Below are 18,480 nucleotides of genomic sequence, written 5' to 3'. Positions count from 1 at the left end.
TGGGCTCAAGATTTAGTTGACTTCAACCCATTTTCGGCCAAAGTTGCGCAAACGCATCATTTCAATAAATATTTTTTATTAACATTGCGACGTATTTTTTTTCACTAATTTCATTTTTCTGCTATTGTCAAGGGTTCTTAAGACTTCCTAAAATTAACAGTAATTCAATTGGAGTAAATACTTTCTGTTGAGAAATTTTAAAACTTAAAACTGTTATTGACGAATGAAATTTTTTGAAAATGTGTATTATTCCTTTTAAAATTTATCATTATGTTTTACTGACGGATTAAAGTTGCAAGTCAGTAAATAAAATAAAAGAAATTCATAAAAAAACAAGCATTCAACTAAATGGTTTGTTCATTGATTTGGTAAATATTACTCATACCCCCCCCCCCCATTTTATTTCTTAAATAAAATAAGAAATTTATACACGACATTTTTTTTGTGTCTTAATGAATGCAATGTAAGAATATTTCAATGAAAATAATACTACATATTATAAAATTTCTATGCTTGTCCTAAAATGGGTTAATTGAATTGAATGTGGTGTTTGGTAGGATAAGAAAGATGTCTCATTCAATTACAAGAAAATTGCATTTGTTAAATAATCACACAAGTAAACGCTTAATGCATACTTTTCCATTTATTTCAAAGGCAAATTTTCACAATTATTTTTTTTTGTTAATGCATTTTTTTATTGCTGCTTAAAAACTCTTCTTAATTTTATATTATTTGATAAACTTTTAAATTATAAATATTTACGTTTTTTTAATTTTGAAATTATTGCCCAAATGGGTCTATGTAGTTACTTTACGAGCTTTGTAGGGAATACCGGGCAAATGTATGCTAAGCATCCTTCGAAAAAACATCATTGAAGGATATATTGAGCAATTGTATAATACACTCGTTTAACAAAATTTAATTTCAATTGTCTGAAGCAGGGGGTACAACATGCTCTCTATGTGCGACCCGCGGCAGCAGCCTGAGCAAAATGAAAAAAAATATTTATAGATTTTTTTTTTTAAATTGTATTTTTTTTGCGCAAGAAAGTTTTTGGTGTTCCCAATTTCAACCAGTGTACCTTTTCGATCGTTTTTTTCTCCGATGGTTAATGCTGCGGATTTACGCATAGTTTCAAAAATTCCAATATTTTTGACGCCCTTCGTGTGTGCCGATTTCGCGGTAAATCCAATGACTTTTCGTAATTATTGCTACCCATTTTCACGCAGTTACGGAAACCGCAATTTTTTTTATGAAATCGAACTAAGTAGGGGAGAGCAGGGTCAATTGTAACAGTTTTTACTTAACTATTTTTAACTAACAAGAAATCCAATATATTATTAGTATTAATTGACAGACGAGTAAAGTAGACTATCCTCTACTAGGAAAAAAAATACCTAATTTTAAATGTTATTATATTAGTTATTAACAATTTTTGACAGTCGAGCACTTGTTACAACTGTCCCCACTTACGGGGTCAATTGTAACAGTTCATAAATTCAACTAAAACATAGTTAATTATACATATTATCATAGTTGTGATATATTTCTTTATTGATCAAAATAGTAGTGATATTTTAGGAGTAAAAATAATAATGAGCAGAGACCTAAAGGGTTAAGCTTTTAACTTTAAGGGGTTAAAAATTTTAATTTATGCTGTGAAAGGTGACAAATAAAATAATGCACATGCAACATAATATAAATGATATAGGAAACTATTGGTGGTTCTTAAAGACTTAAGTAATGGTTTGTAAACATAAGATTATTTATTTTCAGCTGTTACAATTGTCCCTTTACTTATTGTTACAATTGTCCCCAAGACGCCATTTCAGCTTCATTTGTTAAAAACAATGCTAGTTAATTAGCAAAACTAATCTTTTTTTTTATTGAAATGTTAATTAAGGTGTCCACTTACATATTCGGTTACTAATTTTTATTTGCTTAAACAAAATTACTTTGTTACAATATAATATTCTAATACCAAAAAAAGTACTTGCGTGGCGTGAAAATATCTTTTGTGATCTAACTCTTTCAAAAGTACATAAAAATGATTGCCATCAGGGGTGTACATGTAGATTTATTAAATACACCTTGTGCGCCACCTAGGAACCAAATCTAGAACCCGACACTCGAAATTTTTGCTCTGTTACAATCGCACCCTGTTACAATTGACCCCACTCTCCCCTACTAACGTCTTGAAAGTAATGAAAATGCTTTATTAAAGCTAAATATGCTTTATTATCGATTATTCTTTATTATTAAATGCTTTATAATGAAATGCTTTATTTGCGCAAACTTCATCTCAAATCTGAATGATTTTTAATCCTTTTTTCTGAAATTATCGCGACACATTTCGTATGGTTTTTAAACTTTGGATATTTTTAGCACGATATATTATTATGAACAGCGAATAACGAATCGCTCTTTTAGATAATCATTTTTAACATGGTTTATTTATGACGATTTTATCGCGAATCAAATTATTAACGAATCGTTACTTTGGCAATTATTGCTACACATTTCTTCAAGGTTCAGAAAGTCCCAATATTTTTATACGCTATTGCGACACTTTAATTTTCGAATCAAGCATTTAAATACATCTCTTTTTGACTCGCTATATTTATGCCGATTTCATTGTAAATATAAAGGGATTTTTATAGTTTTTAGGGAAGTTCTTTCTACGACTCTCCTCACGGTTTAAAAAAATCCTGATATTTTTATTACTATTGTTTCAAGGCGCGCGAGTTTTGAATCGTTCATTAAAATAATAACTTAACTGCTCTGTGTTGATTTCAACACAAAAATAAGAACTTTTTCGAACTTTTATTTTATTTTATTTTTTTGGCCGTTAATTCTAAAAGCCACATGAATCGGAACTAATATAAAAGTCACACATCGCAATTCGTATTCACACGATCTAAAAATCGCATTTCGTATTCACATTAACGAGATCTAAAAATTATCCCTTGCGATTTGTATTCACGAGATTTAAAATCACAAATCGCGATTCATATTTTGGCGTATACAAAATCATACGCTGTTATCGATTCCCAAACTCGTTAAGTTATTTGCCTTAAGTTTAATACTGCTCATAATAATAGCTTCTGTCGAAAGACTGTTTTCCAAAATGAATTTGGCTTGTTCAAAATTAAGGAAAAGTCTTTTAACAAAATCATTAAATTTTCACTTAATGGTCCGAAAAAGCTATCACATGATCAAGTAGATAAAACCATCACACAGTTTTAAAATTTTGCAATTTGCAGGATAAGCATTAAGAATATTTTTAAACCATTTTTTTACCTACGTCGGCCATTTTATGCCAATTATGATGATGTGCTGATTTGTATATCATTAAATTTTAACTGTAAAAAAATGTAATCAAGATAAGTAACATGAAGTAATGTAAATTCTATTATATATAATTCTCTTACGTGGCTCCCAAATTTTAGCTGTATTTCTTTTCCGCCGGTGGCAACGTTTGCTTTGTTTTGTTTACGTTTTGAAAACACCAAAGCATTCTGCCTTTTAATGATGTGTTTCTGATCTAATATATATAATTCTTTTACGTGGCTCCCAAATTTTGGCTGAAGTACTTTGCACAACTAAATAAGATTCTTTTCACAACACTTAAATATTTACTTTATTTTCCTCATATATCAGTCAGCAAAGAATTCTGTTAGGTTAAAAAATATTTCGCTAAAAAATAACGAATTCTAAAAGAAATAAAAATAAACAACTTAAAAAATAAAAATGCTGTTGCCAGCCATAGAATTTTTTGAAAGTTAACTTAGCAACATAAATCAAAATGACATAGAAGCGCAACTAGATCAAAATTATGATACCTGAGCGCTTGACGTAACAAATCCTTCAATTCTATAAGTGTTGTATCGCCAAATGCCCAAATTAACAATTGTATTTTTAAAGAAATTCTATAAAAAGTTTTAAATAAACAACCTACTTCTACAACTGCTTCTTGAAGAACTTGGCTCATTGATTAAAAATATTGTTTTAATTTTACAGTACTAACTTTACTTCTACTTTCATTATTGCTATGACCCTCTTTCATTACATTTTATAACTTCATGCTAAATTTGAGGACTTTAAGTTGTTTTGTGGTTGAATACTGACATTTAGAAATGTGTACATAAAAAAGTAATATTTAGAGGTAAAGAGTTGCCTCAGAAAAATTTGAATTGTTAGAAATGACTTAAACAAAAAGTGTTATTTTAACTGACAAATACTATATTATAATTTTAACTTTTTCTATGACTATACTCATTTACTTACTCTTTTCTTTGTTTTTTATACATTTTATATTTTTGTGATAAAATAAAAAACTTATAGTTGTCCTGCTTTTAAACAGTGGTGAAAACACCAAATGATGGGCTTCATCAACAATCAAAAACATGAGTATTAATTCTAAATAGTGTTATGTAAAAGCATTGGTCCCAAAAAGTTGTAAACAAGTATCTCGTTAGTTTTTTACTATTAAGGAAAATAGTTCCTTCAAAATTAATGTTTTCTTTCTTTTTTTTTTCCTTTCTCAACCCTCGCCTCTAATAATTTAGTTAAAATAAATATTTTAAAATTTAAATATATTCCTTAATAAACGTTGAATCTTATTTTGAGCTAAAAGGGGTTTTTATTTTAATTTTAATCATTTTTAACCTTATGAACTTTCTTTAAATTAAAGTATTTAACTTGCATTTATTTTAATAACTAGAATATTTATTTTCTTGAATTTAATTTTATGAACAAATGCACTTTTGTATTATGTAATGTGATATAAAAAACATGAATTTTCACATTGTTTTTAATTATTTTAATTTGTTTAATTTTTTTCCTGAAAAATTGATTCTGATTGTCTTATATTTTCAAAGTAATCAGTTTTGAAGTTTTTTATTTTAAACGTTCAAAAATATTTGTTTTTATGCCAACATATTACAAGGTTATCTGATGAGAATTTAGTGCCTTGAACAATGATTATATAGAAAACACTACTTACAATTAATAAACAAGTTTGTCTAAGTACTTCGGCTTGCGACCCTTCGTTGGTTAATCTGCTGTCTATGGGGCCCTTCACTCAAAAAGGTTGTGTTCCCCTACTAAATATAATTTAAAGATGCTCGTTTGTTATAAAATATATTGAGTGAGGACGTATTTTCGGCTAATTATTTAACAAACATTATTAAGCATTATTTAGTTGAAAGTAACGTAAACGCTCCATTTTTGAATTGCAACAAAGATTTTACAAGATTAAAAGTTTCATTCGCTTCGAAAACCATATTAATAGGAAAATGTTTCAAGCGCTCAAAACAGGAGCCATTTTCTAGACATGCCAAACGTGTATGAAAAGAAACAAAAGTGATTTGAAATATGAAACGAAAAGTTGCCAACGAGAAATGGAAAAAATAAAGATGAGAAATAAAACAAGAAAAAAAAATCACTCTAGCCGAAAGAGATAAAAAAAAATCCACAGAACAAGAAAAACCGTAGTGGCCGAGAAGAGCAAATCAAGGTAAAATGCATTTCCACTCGTTATGGAGAGGTGGTGAGGATCTGATATCTTTAACAGGGGAATAAGCATTAATTTTTATTTTATTTTATAACCATCGTTGAACAGCGGACCCAATTTTTGGGTTTACGACTACTAATGTTCAACTACGTAGCCTTGGTATCTTAAACCCAATCCAGAAAACGAGAACTCCTGGATAAAATATTCGGAGAAACTTTGTGAGGCTACTAACCCTCGTTTGCGTTACATGGAGAGGAAGACCACCGAGAACCTCCCACTGTTAGCCTGACTCATGATCCGTCTACCACTGAAGATATTTCACATCAGCGCTGTGGTCGGTGGAAGCCAGATGATTAATTCGTATCGACAAGTCATAGCTGGAATTCGAACCCTGCTCACGTCCATTGGAAGGTGTTAAGCGATCGCAGCTCAAGCATTCATTTGAATTAAACAAGATTTCAGGGCATCAAAATGAGCTGCTGATGTGACAGTGGAAATAATTTTGACATCGAAATTTAATTTATACCCATAATTTCCACACTTTGCAGCAATCGGTGATTTTTTGATAACGGACTATCGTATTCCTTAAGTCTAAATTTTAAAGGGCGTCTGGTTCCGATGTAGCCAGTGTCACGCTGACAATGAATGTAGTCTATGCCCCCAGTGATCATTAAAGCTAATAGGATCTTTAAGAGACCTAAATTTGGTATTTGTTACCTAAAAAGGACTTTAAAATCTTAGTTGTTATGTTACTTAGTTAGATGTTAATTTCTTAGGTTAAGTAAAGTTAGAAGATTGTAAAAGTTAAGTGTGTGCAAATCGGAAGTATGAAACGCAGAAATATTCTGACAATTAGGGTGATTAGAATTAATATGAGATGCTAAAACGCTTATGATAAGCAGAGGTGGAAAAATGATCATGCTATCTTTTTTGTTCTCTTTTGGCTACTGTGGTTTTTTTCTAGTTTTGTATCTTCCCTTTATTTATTTCATTTTTAAATAGGAGCTCTTAGTTTTATATTTCAAACCATATTTGTTTCTTCTGATTCACGTCTTGCAAATGGGCGCCTGTTTATGAGCGCTTGAAACCTGTATACTGTTTTTTCTTGTTTGAGTATTTTTCGAAGCGAACAAAGTTTTCAATCGGATAATAGGTTAATGCTTTAGTTTCTTGAGATTATTTATTTAATGTAATAAAAAATGTTTAATTTTTTGATAGACAATGATAAAAATTTACGTTTAATTTTTAAAATCGAAAATAAGTAAATTTTGGGATTAGAAATGAAATCATGCATGTATATTCAATTATATTTTATTTGATAAATCAATTTGCTTCCCAATGCAAATATTACATGCAAAGTATAAATACAAATATTGAATTAATAAAATATATTTTTTACCTCCAAATGAATCAATTCGTTTTAAATGTTTAGTATCTGATGAGATGTCACATTTATTAAAGAAAAAGATAAATTAATCAAAATATATAATGTGAATAATAACTATTACAGGTAAATATTAAAACGCATAATGAAAAAAACAGTTTCAGTTGAAATATTTAATAAAAAAATCAAATGATGGAAACTCCCATAAGAAAAAGATTTCAAACTAAAGATTTGAATTGGAAATGTTAAAGTTTACATTGAAAAGGTAAAAAAAAATTATCTCTTTTCAATGACAGAAAAAAATACGGACAGAATAGTTTTATGTTTTTAAAAAGTTAATAGATCTGTAGTTCTAGAAATTCTAGATGACTATCAATGAGATCAAATTATTAGCGTAAATCGAGCAAAGAATTAATTCCTCCTAAATTTTGAAAGGCCATAGATGGCAGTAAAAAAAAACTAATCCAAAGCCATATTGACAATAACTGTGACAATTTATCGAAGTAAACAAGATATAATGTAATATGGGCCGGCTTCTGAATAAAAGGGTGGTCGATAAAATTACATTTTCTTTGTAGTTAATTACAACTACTTAATTACAATTGTAGTTAACTCTAACTACTTTTCTTAAAAATATAGTTACTACTTCAATACTTTTCGCAGACATACGTACGTTACTGATTAGCATAATTCCCATAAATGTTTAAAATGTTTTGGAATAAAAAATTGGCCTGCATGAGAAGTTATTATGAAATGGTGATTCATCTATTACATGAGATAATTTTTTATTCTAAAGTACTTTTGACGAATTTATTTTTTTTAGCCTTTGAACTCTAAGTTCTTCTTGACAGTGAATATTTAATTAAGGAAATGAAAAGAAATCGTGAAATATCGTGAAATGGAACACCCTGAATAACTTTATATCTAATGATCGGATCTTCACGTTCTAGGACTCAATCTTAATAATTCGATTTCCAATTATTCCTTTGCTTACAAGATTTACAATGATAATGAACGAAATAATTTAAGAACATGAAAAAATAACTTCTGCCCACAAAAATAAAAAAAGAAACTTGCTTTGGAACATCAAACGAAGCAATTTTCAGGGGATAGAGCGTTCACCCTTTCAATGAGATGAACAGGGTTGGAATCCCAGCGATGGCTGGTTGATGCGAATTCTGTATCCGGCTTGCACTGACCACAAGGCTGATGTAAAATATCAGCAATGGTAGACGGATCATGGGTTAGAGTCCCCTTGCCGTCAGGCTAACCGTGGGAGATTTTCGTGGTTTTTCTGCTTTATGTAACGCAAATGCGGGTCAGTTCCACCAAAAAGTCCCCCATGATGAAAATTTCCACCCTACAAGAGTTCCCTTGCCTTTTGGATCGGGTTCAAAATTAGAAAAGCTACGGTATTGAGCATTAGTAAACCCAAAAAAAATTGATTTGGCTGTTCAACGACGAATGTAAAATAAACTTAAAAATACTTTTGCCAGAAATCGCTACAAACTGTTTTTTTCCTCTTCTTTTTTTCTCTATCGCACTTCACGCTACAACTTCCGTATTTAAGAAGTAGTGCACTACACTACAAACTACGAAAATAAAGTATCGACTACAGTAGTTTCGCTACTTGTAGCTCACTTTTTCCGACCACCGAGGGTGCATTATTTTGATTTTCTTACCTCTTTGATGAATTTTCAAAGGAAAAGAAAAACTGCTGATTGATGCAACGGTGATCAAAGGAATGGATTCGCAATTCAGGTTGTAAACATACATAGTTGGGTACGCTGCTTATTTCCAACCGCTATTTTATTCTTTCTTTCTTTTGAACTACCATGTTAAAATTTCAATGTTAAAATGTGTTAGCAGATTTAACTAACATGGGAGATATAACTGTATTTTCAACGAAAAATATTAACAGTAGAGTACTGCTTATTAATTGTGTAAAAATACAGAACAAACCAACGATAAAAAAAAATTTAAAAAAAAACTTCTGTTCCACAATGCTTCACTATAGCTCATTCACCGAGAGTTGGCACTTGTCTCCACCTTCATCACGTGGTATGCAATGGTACTTTTTTGCTATTTTTGAGAAAAGTTTATGAGCAATCCTGAACAAGGTTGCTATTTAATTTTATAATCGCCTTTGAACAGCCGACCCAATTCTATGGGTTTACGACTATTAATGTTCAACTCTGTAGTCTTGTAATCTTGAATCCAATCCAGAAGACAAGGGAACTGCTGGATCAAGTACTGGAGGAAATTTGCCTTCGTGGAGGACGTTTTGGTGGAACTATCTCGCATTTGCATTACATGGAGAGAGAAACCACGAAAACCTCCCACGGTTAGCATGACGCAAAAGGACTCTAACCCATGATCAGTCTACCATTGAGGATATTTCACGTCAGCACTGTGGTCAGTGCAAGCCGGATGCGGAATTCGTATCGACTGGGATTTGAACCCGGTTCGCCTCATTGGAAGGCGAACGCTCTATCCCCTGAACCATCGCTGCTCAGTGTTGCTATTTGGCGCGTTACGGCAAAAATATTTATTTCTCAAACTTCATGTTCATTTTTTTAACATTAAATATTTCCTAAATTTGATATTTCGCGCCATTATTTTAACGATATTTCTCTCTTTTGAGTGAATAGTTTGTCTTTTTTTGAGACATTTTTCTGTGAAAACAGCAGTTTTTAAATTTAAAATATATTTTAATTAGCTAGAGAAACGACAGCTGTAATAGCAGATGATAAAGCGAAGTAAGTGACTGAAAAAGAATTAACTGTTTGTGTTTGACTTGCATTAAAGGTTGTCTCAATTTCAAGCACGGAGATGCTTCTCTTCTTACTCCCGCGCTGAAATGAACTCTGCTTCCGAGATGGTGGAGCCAAGTGTCAACTCCTGAAGAGTGAACTATATTCCTAGTATTGGTTAAGAGGAGAGGATGGTTCAAACTCGTTTCAAAAACCTCTGCTGCTCTACCCCTAAATGTTGTTTTCTCCTTTATACACAAGAAGGCACCTAACATTGGGGAACTTGTTTACATCATGTCAATGAAAGCTAGAGTTCTTTCCCTATGTATATTCTTTGATACAACTACTCGTTCAGATTATTGAAATAGTTTATTTTCATGACATTGTTTTATATAATTTAAATTACTAAAAATGAACTCAATCTTTTCCCTAAATGTTTTTTTTAAATTTATTGTGATACTTTACACTTTTACCAATTGACTTATTGGACGGAAGATACTTTTATATAATAATAAATAAATGGATTTTAAAAAATTATTTTTAATTTCTAATGCAAAAAAGAGAAAAAAAATCAACATTTTTATTTTTTTTAAATAGTTTTTAATTTTTTTACAGGTTATCAACAGAAGTTTAGAAAGACTATATGAGAGGATGATTCCATGTCCACACATACCAATGATTGGAGTTCTTTCTAAATGAGCGGTAATTCCAATATTCTTAGCTCCTTAAATAACCATTAGTTTATCATTTACCACTTGGTTGATCGTGTGACACTGTTGATGAAAAACTACGCGGTACTTTTCTTTTTACAGACAAAATTGAGTTTTAATTCATCTAAAAAATCAACGACATATATTTCTAAAATTATTATTTGCATTTTTGTCGAGGATAAAAGATTTTTCTTTAAGAAATAAGGACGTAATTTTTGCAAGTAGTATATCGAAATTTTTAACTGTGTTATAGTGATAGTACAGGGAGTTACATAGCATAGTGGGAGTTACGTTTAGTAACCCTCACCCTCGGTAGTGTTAACATATCTCGGAAGTAATTTTTAACATAATAAAGTGTTTTCTTTTAAACATGTTGGTGTAAGGTCATAAGATAACAATTTTTTTTTTTAATTTCCTGATAAAGGAGTAATGAAATATTCACGAAAGTTTGAATGCTAAAAATGAGAGGAAAATTCACAAGTATTTGGCCCAGAATTTGCATATTAGAAAATATCTGCACTTAAAGCGACAATGAACTTTCAAAAAAATTTTTAGAAATTCTCAAGGGAATTTGAAATTTTTAGTATATTGAAATTCTCAGTATATATCTATATTGTAAAAACAATTTATATACAAAATTTCAAAAAAATATTTCAAAATTTCCGAAATTAAAAAAAACACGTCTGAAATTTTGTTAAAATGACAAAATTCCTTTAAAATATTACATATTAGGTAATATAAAAAATTGTTGGGAGTACTTTTTTTTAATTTTATTATTGAAACAAATAACAGAAAAAAAGCAATAAAAAGAACATCATTTTTAAAAAAAAATCATCTTACCGCTATAAAATATCATGTATAAAAATAATACTATTTACTTAATTCAAGAAACTTTTCCAACGAAATGTTAATAATATTCATAAATGTATAGCATCAAATTCTCAGGTTAATAGAATAAAAATTCATTTCGCTGGAGGAGTTTGAAATTTGTCAAAAAAGACATTTTGAGAAAAATGACTTTTACTACTTTTTCATTGCAAGGCGCCAAAGGGGCGTGGTCAAACCAGAAATGGCCATGACTTCGTCAATTTTGCTCTAATTCAAGATTTTTTTTTTCTAATGTTCAGTTAAATGCCTAGGTTTCGAAAATATAAAAAGTGAAAAATAAATTTTCTTGGCAAATTTTTGCTTATTTGAAAGTTCCTTGTCACCTTAACTGCTTATTTTGAATGTAATATAAAAAGAAATTTTTATCACACGAGACATTAACAAATTTAATCAAATTTGATGCATGCGTACAGACTTTTGCACCATACTTCAATACTTAAAAGTTTGAGAACTTTTTATCGTAGTGCATATGACTCTCCAAATAAGCATTACATCTTATTTATTCAACACAAGCAACACTTCAAAAACTTTTTCTTTTCATTGGTAAATTTTGTTCTGAAACTAAATTACAGATTTGAGATTGATAAAATGAAATAAAAAGAATAACGAAATTTATCAAGGCAATTCATTGTATTAAAAAGAAAGATTGCGCTAGGGAATTAATAGAATTCTGGAAGGATTGAGTAGTAAAGCCCGACCCTCATCGCCTCCTATAGTTCCGACGTCACAGCTATGGAGAAAAAGCAGGCGTTGCTATATCTGTCCTCAGACTTTCTTGCGTAACAAGCAAAAATCTCTTTTACAGTGGATATATTAATTGCAACCTCTTTATAAAAACTAATTATTATTATTCGATACATCAGATCCGTTAGAGAAATTGAATCTTGGAAATTATTTACTCCAAATATCCTTGAAAATCATCGAATGTGAGGTAAAAGTCACGAAAATATTTGTGATCGGTAAGTTTGAGAACTTTTTATCGTAGTGCATATGACTCTCCAAATAAGCATTACATCTTATTTATTCAACACAAGCAACACTTCAAAAACTTTTTCTTTTCATTGGTAAATTTTGTTCTGAAACTAAATTACAGATTTGAGAGGATGGTCCTGCACATTTTAATTAATAACTTATAACCGTTGTTGAACAGCCGACCAGTTTTTTTTTTCTTTTTTTTATGGGGGGGGGGGGTTACAACTACTAATATTCAACTCCGTAGCCTTGTAATTTTGAAACTAATACAGAAGACAAGGGAACTCCTGTATAAAGTATTGGGAGCAAATGTACTATCTTGGAGGGCTTTTTTGGTGAAACTAACCAGCATTTGCGTTACATTGAGAGGAAATCCAAGAAAACCTCTCACGGTTAGCCTGACTGATATAACATTTATATTTCCTTAATGAAATTTATATCAAATACCATATAGCGATTTAATTTCAGAATAATCGATCCTTTAGCAATATTTTTTATTTCACTTTATAACCTTCTTTGAACAGCAGACCTAATTTTAACTTTACGTCTGCTAATGCTCAGCTTCGTAGCCTTGTAATTTTGAACACAATCCAGAAGACAAAGGAACTCCTGGATCAAGTATTGGGAGAAATTTGCCTTCATGGAGGTCTTTTTGATGGAACTAACTCGCATGTACGTTACATGGGGAGGAAAAACACGAAAAGCTCCCACGGTTAGCTTGACGGCAGGGGGACTCTAACCCATGATCCGACTACCACCGAAGATAATTTACGCCAGCACTGCGGCATAAAATATCGGTGCAAACTAACCGGTCTGCGCAAGCCGGATGCGGAATTCGTATCGACCAGTTGTCGCTGGGATTCGAACCCGATTTACCTCATTGGAAGGCGATCGCTCAATCCCCTAAGCCATCACGGCTGAAATAAAGTATTATGAAAATTTTTAAAAAGCAACTTTTTTATGCACTAAAAAGTTATATTACGCGCAACTTATAAAAATTGAGATTACATTGTCTCGGCTGATTTTTTAAGGTATTATGTTAATTTCATATAAAGTTCGTCTTAAAATATGTTGCAAAAATATTTTATAAAATCTTTAAAGGAAGCAGATGAACGTTGGTGGGTTTTTTGCTTCATCAGCTTTTTGTTGGCCATCGTTCAAAATAATGGTTATAGTCAAAACAAGTGTTAGCTAAATTCTAGAAAACACAAGAGAGAAATTGTTAGCACACGCTACAAAAATTTCGGTCTGTACATGTTTTGACCGCTTTATGATTTAGAAAGATAAAAGTTTGAATTTGAACTCAAAATCAAACCGTTTTGACTATATCTAACAAAAAGAGAAGGTCATAAAAGGTTTTCACTCATTTTCGACCAAACAACCACGTGTTTAAATTTTTCTCCAAATATTACAGTTAATAGGAAATCGTTAACCTAACAATTTTTGTTGTTGCAAATGCCAAAAAGTTACGGCAAAACATTCTGTATCCAACTTCAGATAAATGGATTATGTTTGAGAATTAAAAATTTTGATTTGAAGCAACATTTGAAATCATTCTGCGATATGTAAGCACACCGAGGAAAATCTTTATCCAGCTAAACTTTTTCCTCAGTTAACCCTTAGAAAAAAGTTACGGTTGTAACAAGTTCTAGAGAACTTTTGATCAAATAAACCAGAGAACATATTACACATCGGCATCTGGAACTATACCTAACAACAAAAGAAAATCTACACAATCCTGTATGTCATCTTTTTACGTGTTTTCCTTTTTTAATCAATCAGATGCAGGAGCTAAGTGAACGAAATACATATATATGGTTAGTGCTGAAATCACGTTTAAAATAAGCTGTTACATTGAAGATAATCTGGTGCAGCCATCTTGTGTGTAATAAAAGAATTTAAAAAAATTCGGGCACAACAGACGGATATGTTTAAACCTTTTTAGTGCTTTACTTTTGAACGCTCTATCCCGGAAGTATCACGGGCACGAGAAATGGGAGACGAAAGCTCACCCCATGATTTTGACGGGAAAGAGGGGGAAGGGACTTTGACCTAGAAACCACAAGTTTGGATTTTGGTCAAAAGGTCAGTTTGGTCTAAAGATCAGTCCATTTTATAGTAAATCGTAAAAGCACGTTATCCCATTAAAAAATACCGTTTGCCTGACCGCTAAAAAGTTTTATATCCAAAATCAGTTTTAGCTCATTTTTGACCCAGAAATCACGCATGAATTATGACTCAAAATGTTAAGCTTAGTATAGGATATCGTTAACCCATCAAACCGTTTCTCCAAAATTTTAATTCGGCCCATTCGCCAAAAAATATTATGCCTAAAAAAATTTTACAGAATTTTTATCTACGACGCCACAAGTTTGAGTTATGCCCTAAGACGTTAGCCCGTTGTATAAAATTGCTTTAAAAATAAAAATAAAAAAAATAAAAAATCTTCCACCAGAATAAAAATTAGAGCCAAAATAGCTTTTAGTTTCTTTAAAAAAAAATATGACACTTTGAAAGAAAGCTAAATTTTCTCCTCGTTGTACCATTCCGTAATCCCATGTTTGTGCACAAAATTGTTTCGTCACCGAATTAACACAGCTAATTTTTCAACCACATTTACAAATTTAATTTACAATTATTAACCTATTGAGCCTCTCATGTTTACCCACTAAAGAGTCAGCCAACCCTCTTCCCCCCCCCCAAAAAAAAAGAAAGCTACGTCAAAAACTGGTTTTCAATAACAACAAAAATCAGAAGTTAGAGTTTGTGTCTCAAAACGTTAGCCTATTGTAGGAAATCGTGATCACTTTCGATCACCAAAACTTTTCAAAACTAAAATAAGTTTTAGCTAATTATTGATTAAAAACTGAAACTTTTAATATTGCCTTTAAAGTTTGGTCAATATTAAGACAGTAAATGTCCACGGTAGATAACCTATTCAAAAACAATAATGGCCAAACCAGCATTTTGTACACATTTGATTAATCTAAGCATTTTTTTTAAATTTAAAATATTAAACCAGTACCGTATTATACACCCAATTTAGAAAATCTTTAGCCTACTTAAACTTTACAACGACGCAAGTTGTCTGAAATATTACCAAAAAACGAAACATTTCCATTCTACCGCTGTTGATCCATGCTCGGAAATCGTTACCCCACCTTCTAAAAAATAATGCTTAAGACAAATATTAGCTACTTTATAAACTGCAAACAAGCTCGAATTCGACCCTCTAAACCTTAACCCATAAAAAAATTTTTAATCCTGCGTTGAAACATCCACCAAGATAGGCTACAAAGCAAGTAAAAAGACTTGTCTGAATTTTGTTCCCCCCCCCCCCTAAAAAAATCGTTAACTTTTCCACCAAAAAGTAATTATGGCCAAATAAAGTTTAATCTTTATTTTTTTACCTGGAAAACACTATTAAAATTTTCCTCTAAACAATTGCTCTTTGTTTCTTCATAGTTATTCCATACCGCAAAAAAATGGAAATAGTTTAAACTAATTTTTAATCAAAAAACTAAGAATTAGAATTTTCCCTGCTGACGTTAGACTTTTATAGGAAATCGTTAACCCACCCAATTTTTGTTAGCCTGTCAGACAAAAATCGAAAATTCTAATCAAAATATAGTGAGAACTTAATCTATATCTCTTTCGAGTTATCTTCTTTCTCAATTTCTTTAGGGAATTTCTAAAATTAAGCGCTTTAAAATAATTATTACAATATTTGATTTCTAACTATTTCCTTTGCTATTCCAGGTTTTGGCCTTTAGTTTTGTAAGAGGGAAGATACTGATAGCAACTAAAATAGGACTATTTGCTACTAAGTTCGAGGTAAGGCGATTATAGCTATTATTTTTTTTAAAAAAATTAGCTCAAAAGTGACAATTTTTTAAAAAAATTGCAACTTTATAAAAATATTTATTTAAGAAAAACTGTTGCCAAATTAATAATTTGCCCCTTAATTTATCAAATTTATATATAAATATCAAATTTCGAAAAATTATCTGGAAATGGCGGAAAAAGCAAACACTCAAATTCCAAATTGCGTCTCGTAATAATATCCAATCATACATCAAAATATCGGAAATAAAACGAAACAGAATGGACAAAAACAATCAAGATGTGCTGCTAAGGAAATATGAAAGCGTCGAGGATGAAATCGGTGCATTGTGGGTAAAAAAAAAGTGATTTATTAAATGTGATATTTTGACCTTGAACCTATTTTTTGTACCTATTTTTGAAAATGACCAAAAATAGATACAAAAAAAAAGTGGGTTTTTCAATGAAACTGTCGCGCTTTGAGTGTGTGAAAAAAGTGATAATTCAAAACTCGCGTATCATAACATCATATTCAAAATGCTGAAATTTCTTAAACTGCATTGAAATAACCAAAAAGCAATCAAAAATAAATATTGATTCCCAGGGAGTCGGTGTGAATAGACCGATAATTTTTTTTTTATTACGCATGTATATACAATGTGAGGGTTATAGGTTAGAAGGTGATAGAACACAACTATACAAGCACGAATCACCATACAATCCTTGATCGTAAATCGCTAGAGAACAAAACATTCTGTGTCACGAAATGATGGGAAACAAGATAGGCGGAGATTGGAATAAAAAAATAACCTATAAAATGAAGAAAAGTATTTTTAACCAAACGAAATTAAACAGTAAGACCCCCATCACGAGAACTGCTCTAACTTGCAACCGACAACATTAACGCAGGGATTAGCGAAAACACCACCTAAGTCAAAATTTTTGATAGTTTTTCATTGATGCACTAACATTGCCTTTGTGTTGATGATCAATAATTCCATCATGAAACATTATACTTTTTATAGTAACTAACATAAGTAACCATCACCTCAATGTGACTGATTTATGATGATCCAACATAACAACTTGTTTGGATCGTTTGTTCAGGTTGAACCAGCACGAATTTCCATCATAGTATCCTAGAAATCAATTGCTAGAGCGATCATGAACCACTATCATCCCAATGTAGGAATTCAGATTAATTTATGATGGTCCAATATTACAAAAACACAAATTGGTTTGATTCCTGAGAACCAACAAGAATTCCAATCAAACCATTATGGAAATGTACAGTTGGAACCATCGAGGATCATCATGGATTGTTGTTTCATGAGAATAAAACTTCTCTTGATGGTTCACCATCATAAATTTAAGTAGCAATTTTCATCATGGATTGATGGAAGCTTGTGGACATATCAAAAACCATGAACACATAATAAAAAATATTGGATGATGGTAACCATCATGAGTCGCACTGAAACCAACATAAACCACCAAAAAAATTTGATGAAACCATCAAGAATTTAGACTTGGGTATGCATTTCTCTTGTGGTGTCAGAAGTTACTGATATCAGAGGAAACAAGGACTTCAACAAAATCCATGGAACCATCGTCGTAGATGAGGCTCACTTCTTATGACGCTAGAAAAAAAAGTGCGCAAATGAAAAATCAGGTATCAATCAGATGATTGGACCGCCACGACCTATTCGTCATCTCCAATACATGATATCTAAGGCGTTACGCACATCTACAATATAATCAGGAGTCCCGTCGTATTGAAACCACTTGCGTTGTTTGATTTGTAATGGAACGCAAGTAAACAGTTCTGCTAACACCTCTCGCAAATACACAAGGTATGAATCTCTCTCCAGGCGTGTTTGCAGTAGGTACGGCCCAATCAGATGATCGTACACCATTCCGCCAAACATTTAGCCTGAAAACATTGTTGGAACAGACTTGGACGCAATATGTGCGGGCTCTCAGTTGCCCAATCATGATAGCTGTAGATATTTGAAATACCATAGCATGTAAATGTCCATTCCTCAGTGAACAACACTTGTGCACAACGACTTGGGGTCCACAGACATCTGCTGGAGAAACCACGTGGTAAAATTGATCAGTGCCTGATAATCTAGGCCCTGAACTCTCTGCGCATGGTAGAGATGTATTCCTTGATCTCGTAGTATTCGCCACAACGTATTGCGGGAAACATAAACGGCCTGAGACATTTGCCTCGTGCTAGATTCAGTCCTCGCACTGATACGATGCGCAATTGGGTCCGTTACAGATCTTAGAGCTTCTCTTGCAATGTCGTCTGCAGTTCCGTACATGAAATGAATATCTGCCTTCTCCTAATTCGAGTCAGCATTCATCTGATCGGAGATCCACAGAGCAATTAAAAATAGTTACTCTGTCATGCAGTTTTATAACCGACAT

The 18,480-nt window shown here is 31.6% G+C and overlaps 1 long non-coding RNA gene across 1 annotated transcript in view; it reads left to right on the top strand.

The window, feature by feature from the left end:
• Positions 1-18,480, top strand: part of LOC147801894 (uncharacterized) — a 203,963-nt gene that overhangs the window by 63,669 nt on the left and 121,814 nt on the right. Inside the window, exons 7-8 of the long non-coding RNA XR_015430533.1 lie at positions 10,268-10,354; positions 15,982-16,056. This is a non-coding gene — a long non-coding RNA (uncharacterized LOC147801894). The remainder of the gene's footprint in view (positions 1-10,267; positions 10,355-15,981; positions 16,057-18,480) is intronic.

This window comes from Parasteatoda tepidariorum, chromosome 11, assembly GCF_982258835.1.
Source record: "Parasteatoda tepidariorum strain Cologne lab strain chromosome 11, Ptep-v5.0, whole genome shotgun sequence".
Classification (NCBI taxonomy): domain Eukaryota; kingdom Metazoa; phylum Arthropoda; class Arachnida; order Araneae; family Theridiidae; genus Parasteatoda; species Parasteatoda tepidariorum.
The sequence above is the reverse complement of the archived record's forward strand: the minus strand, read 5'-3'. Positions and strand labels throughout refer to the sequence as shown.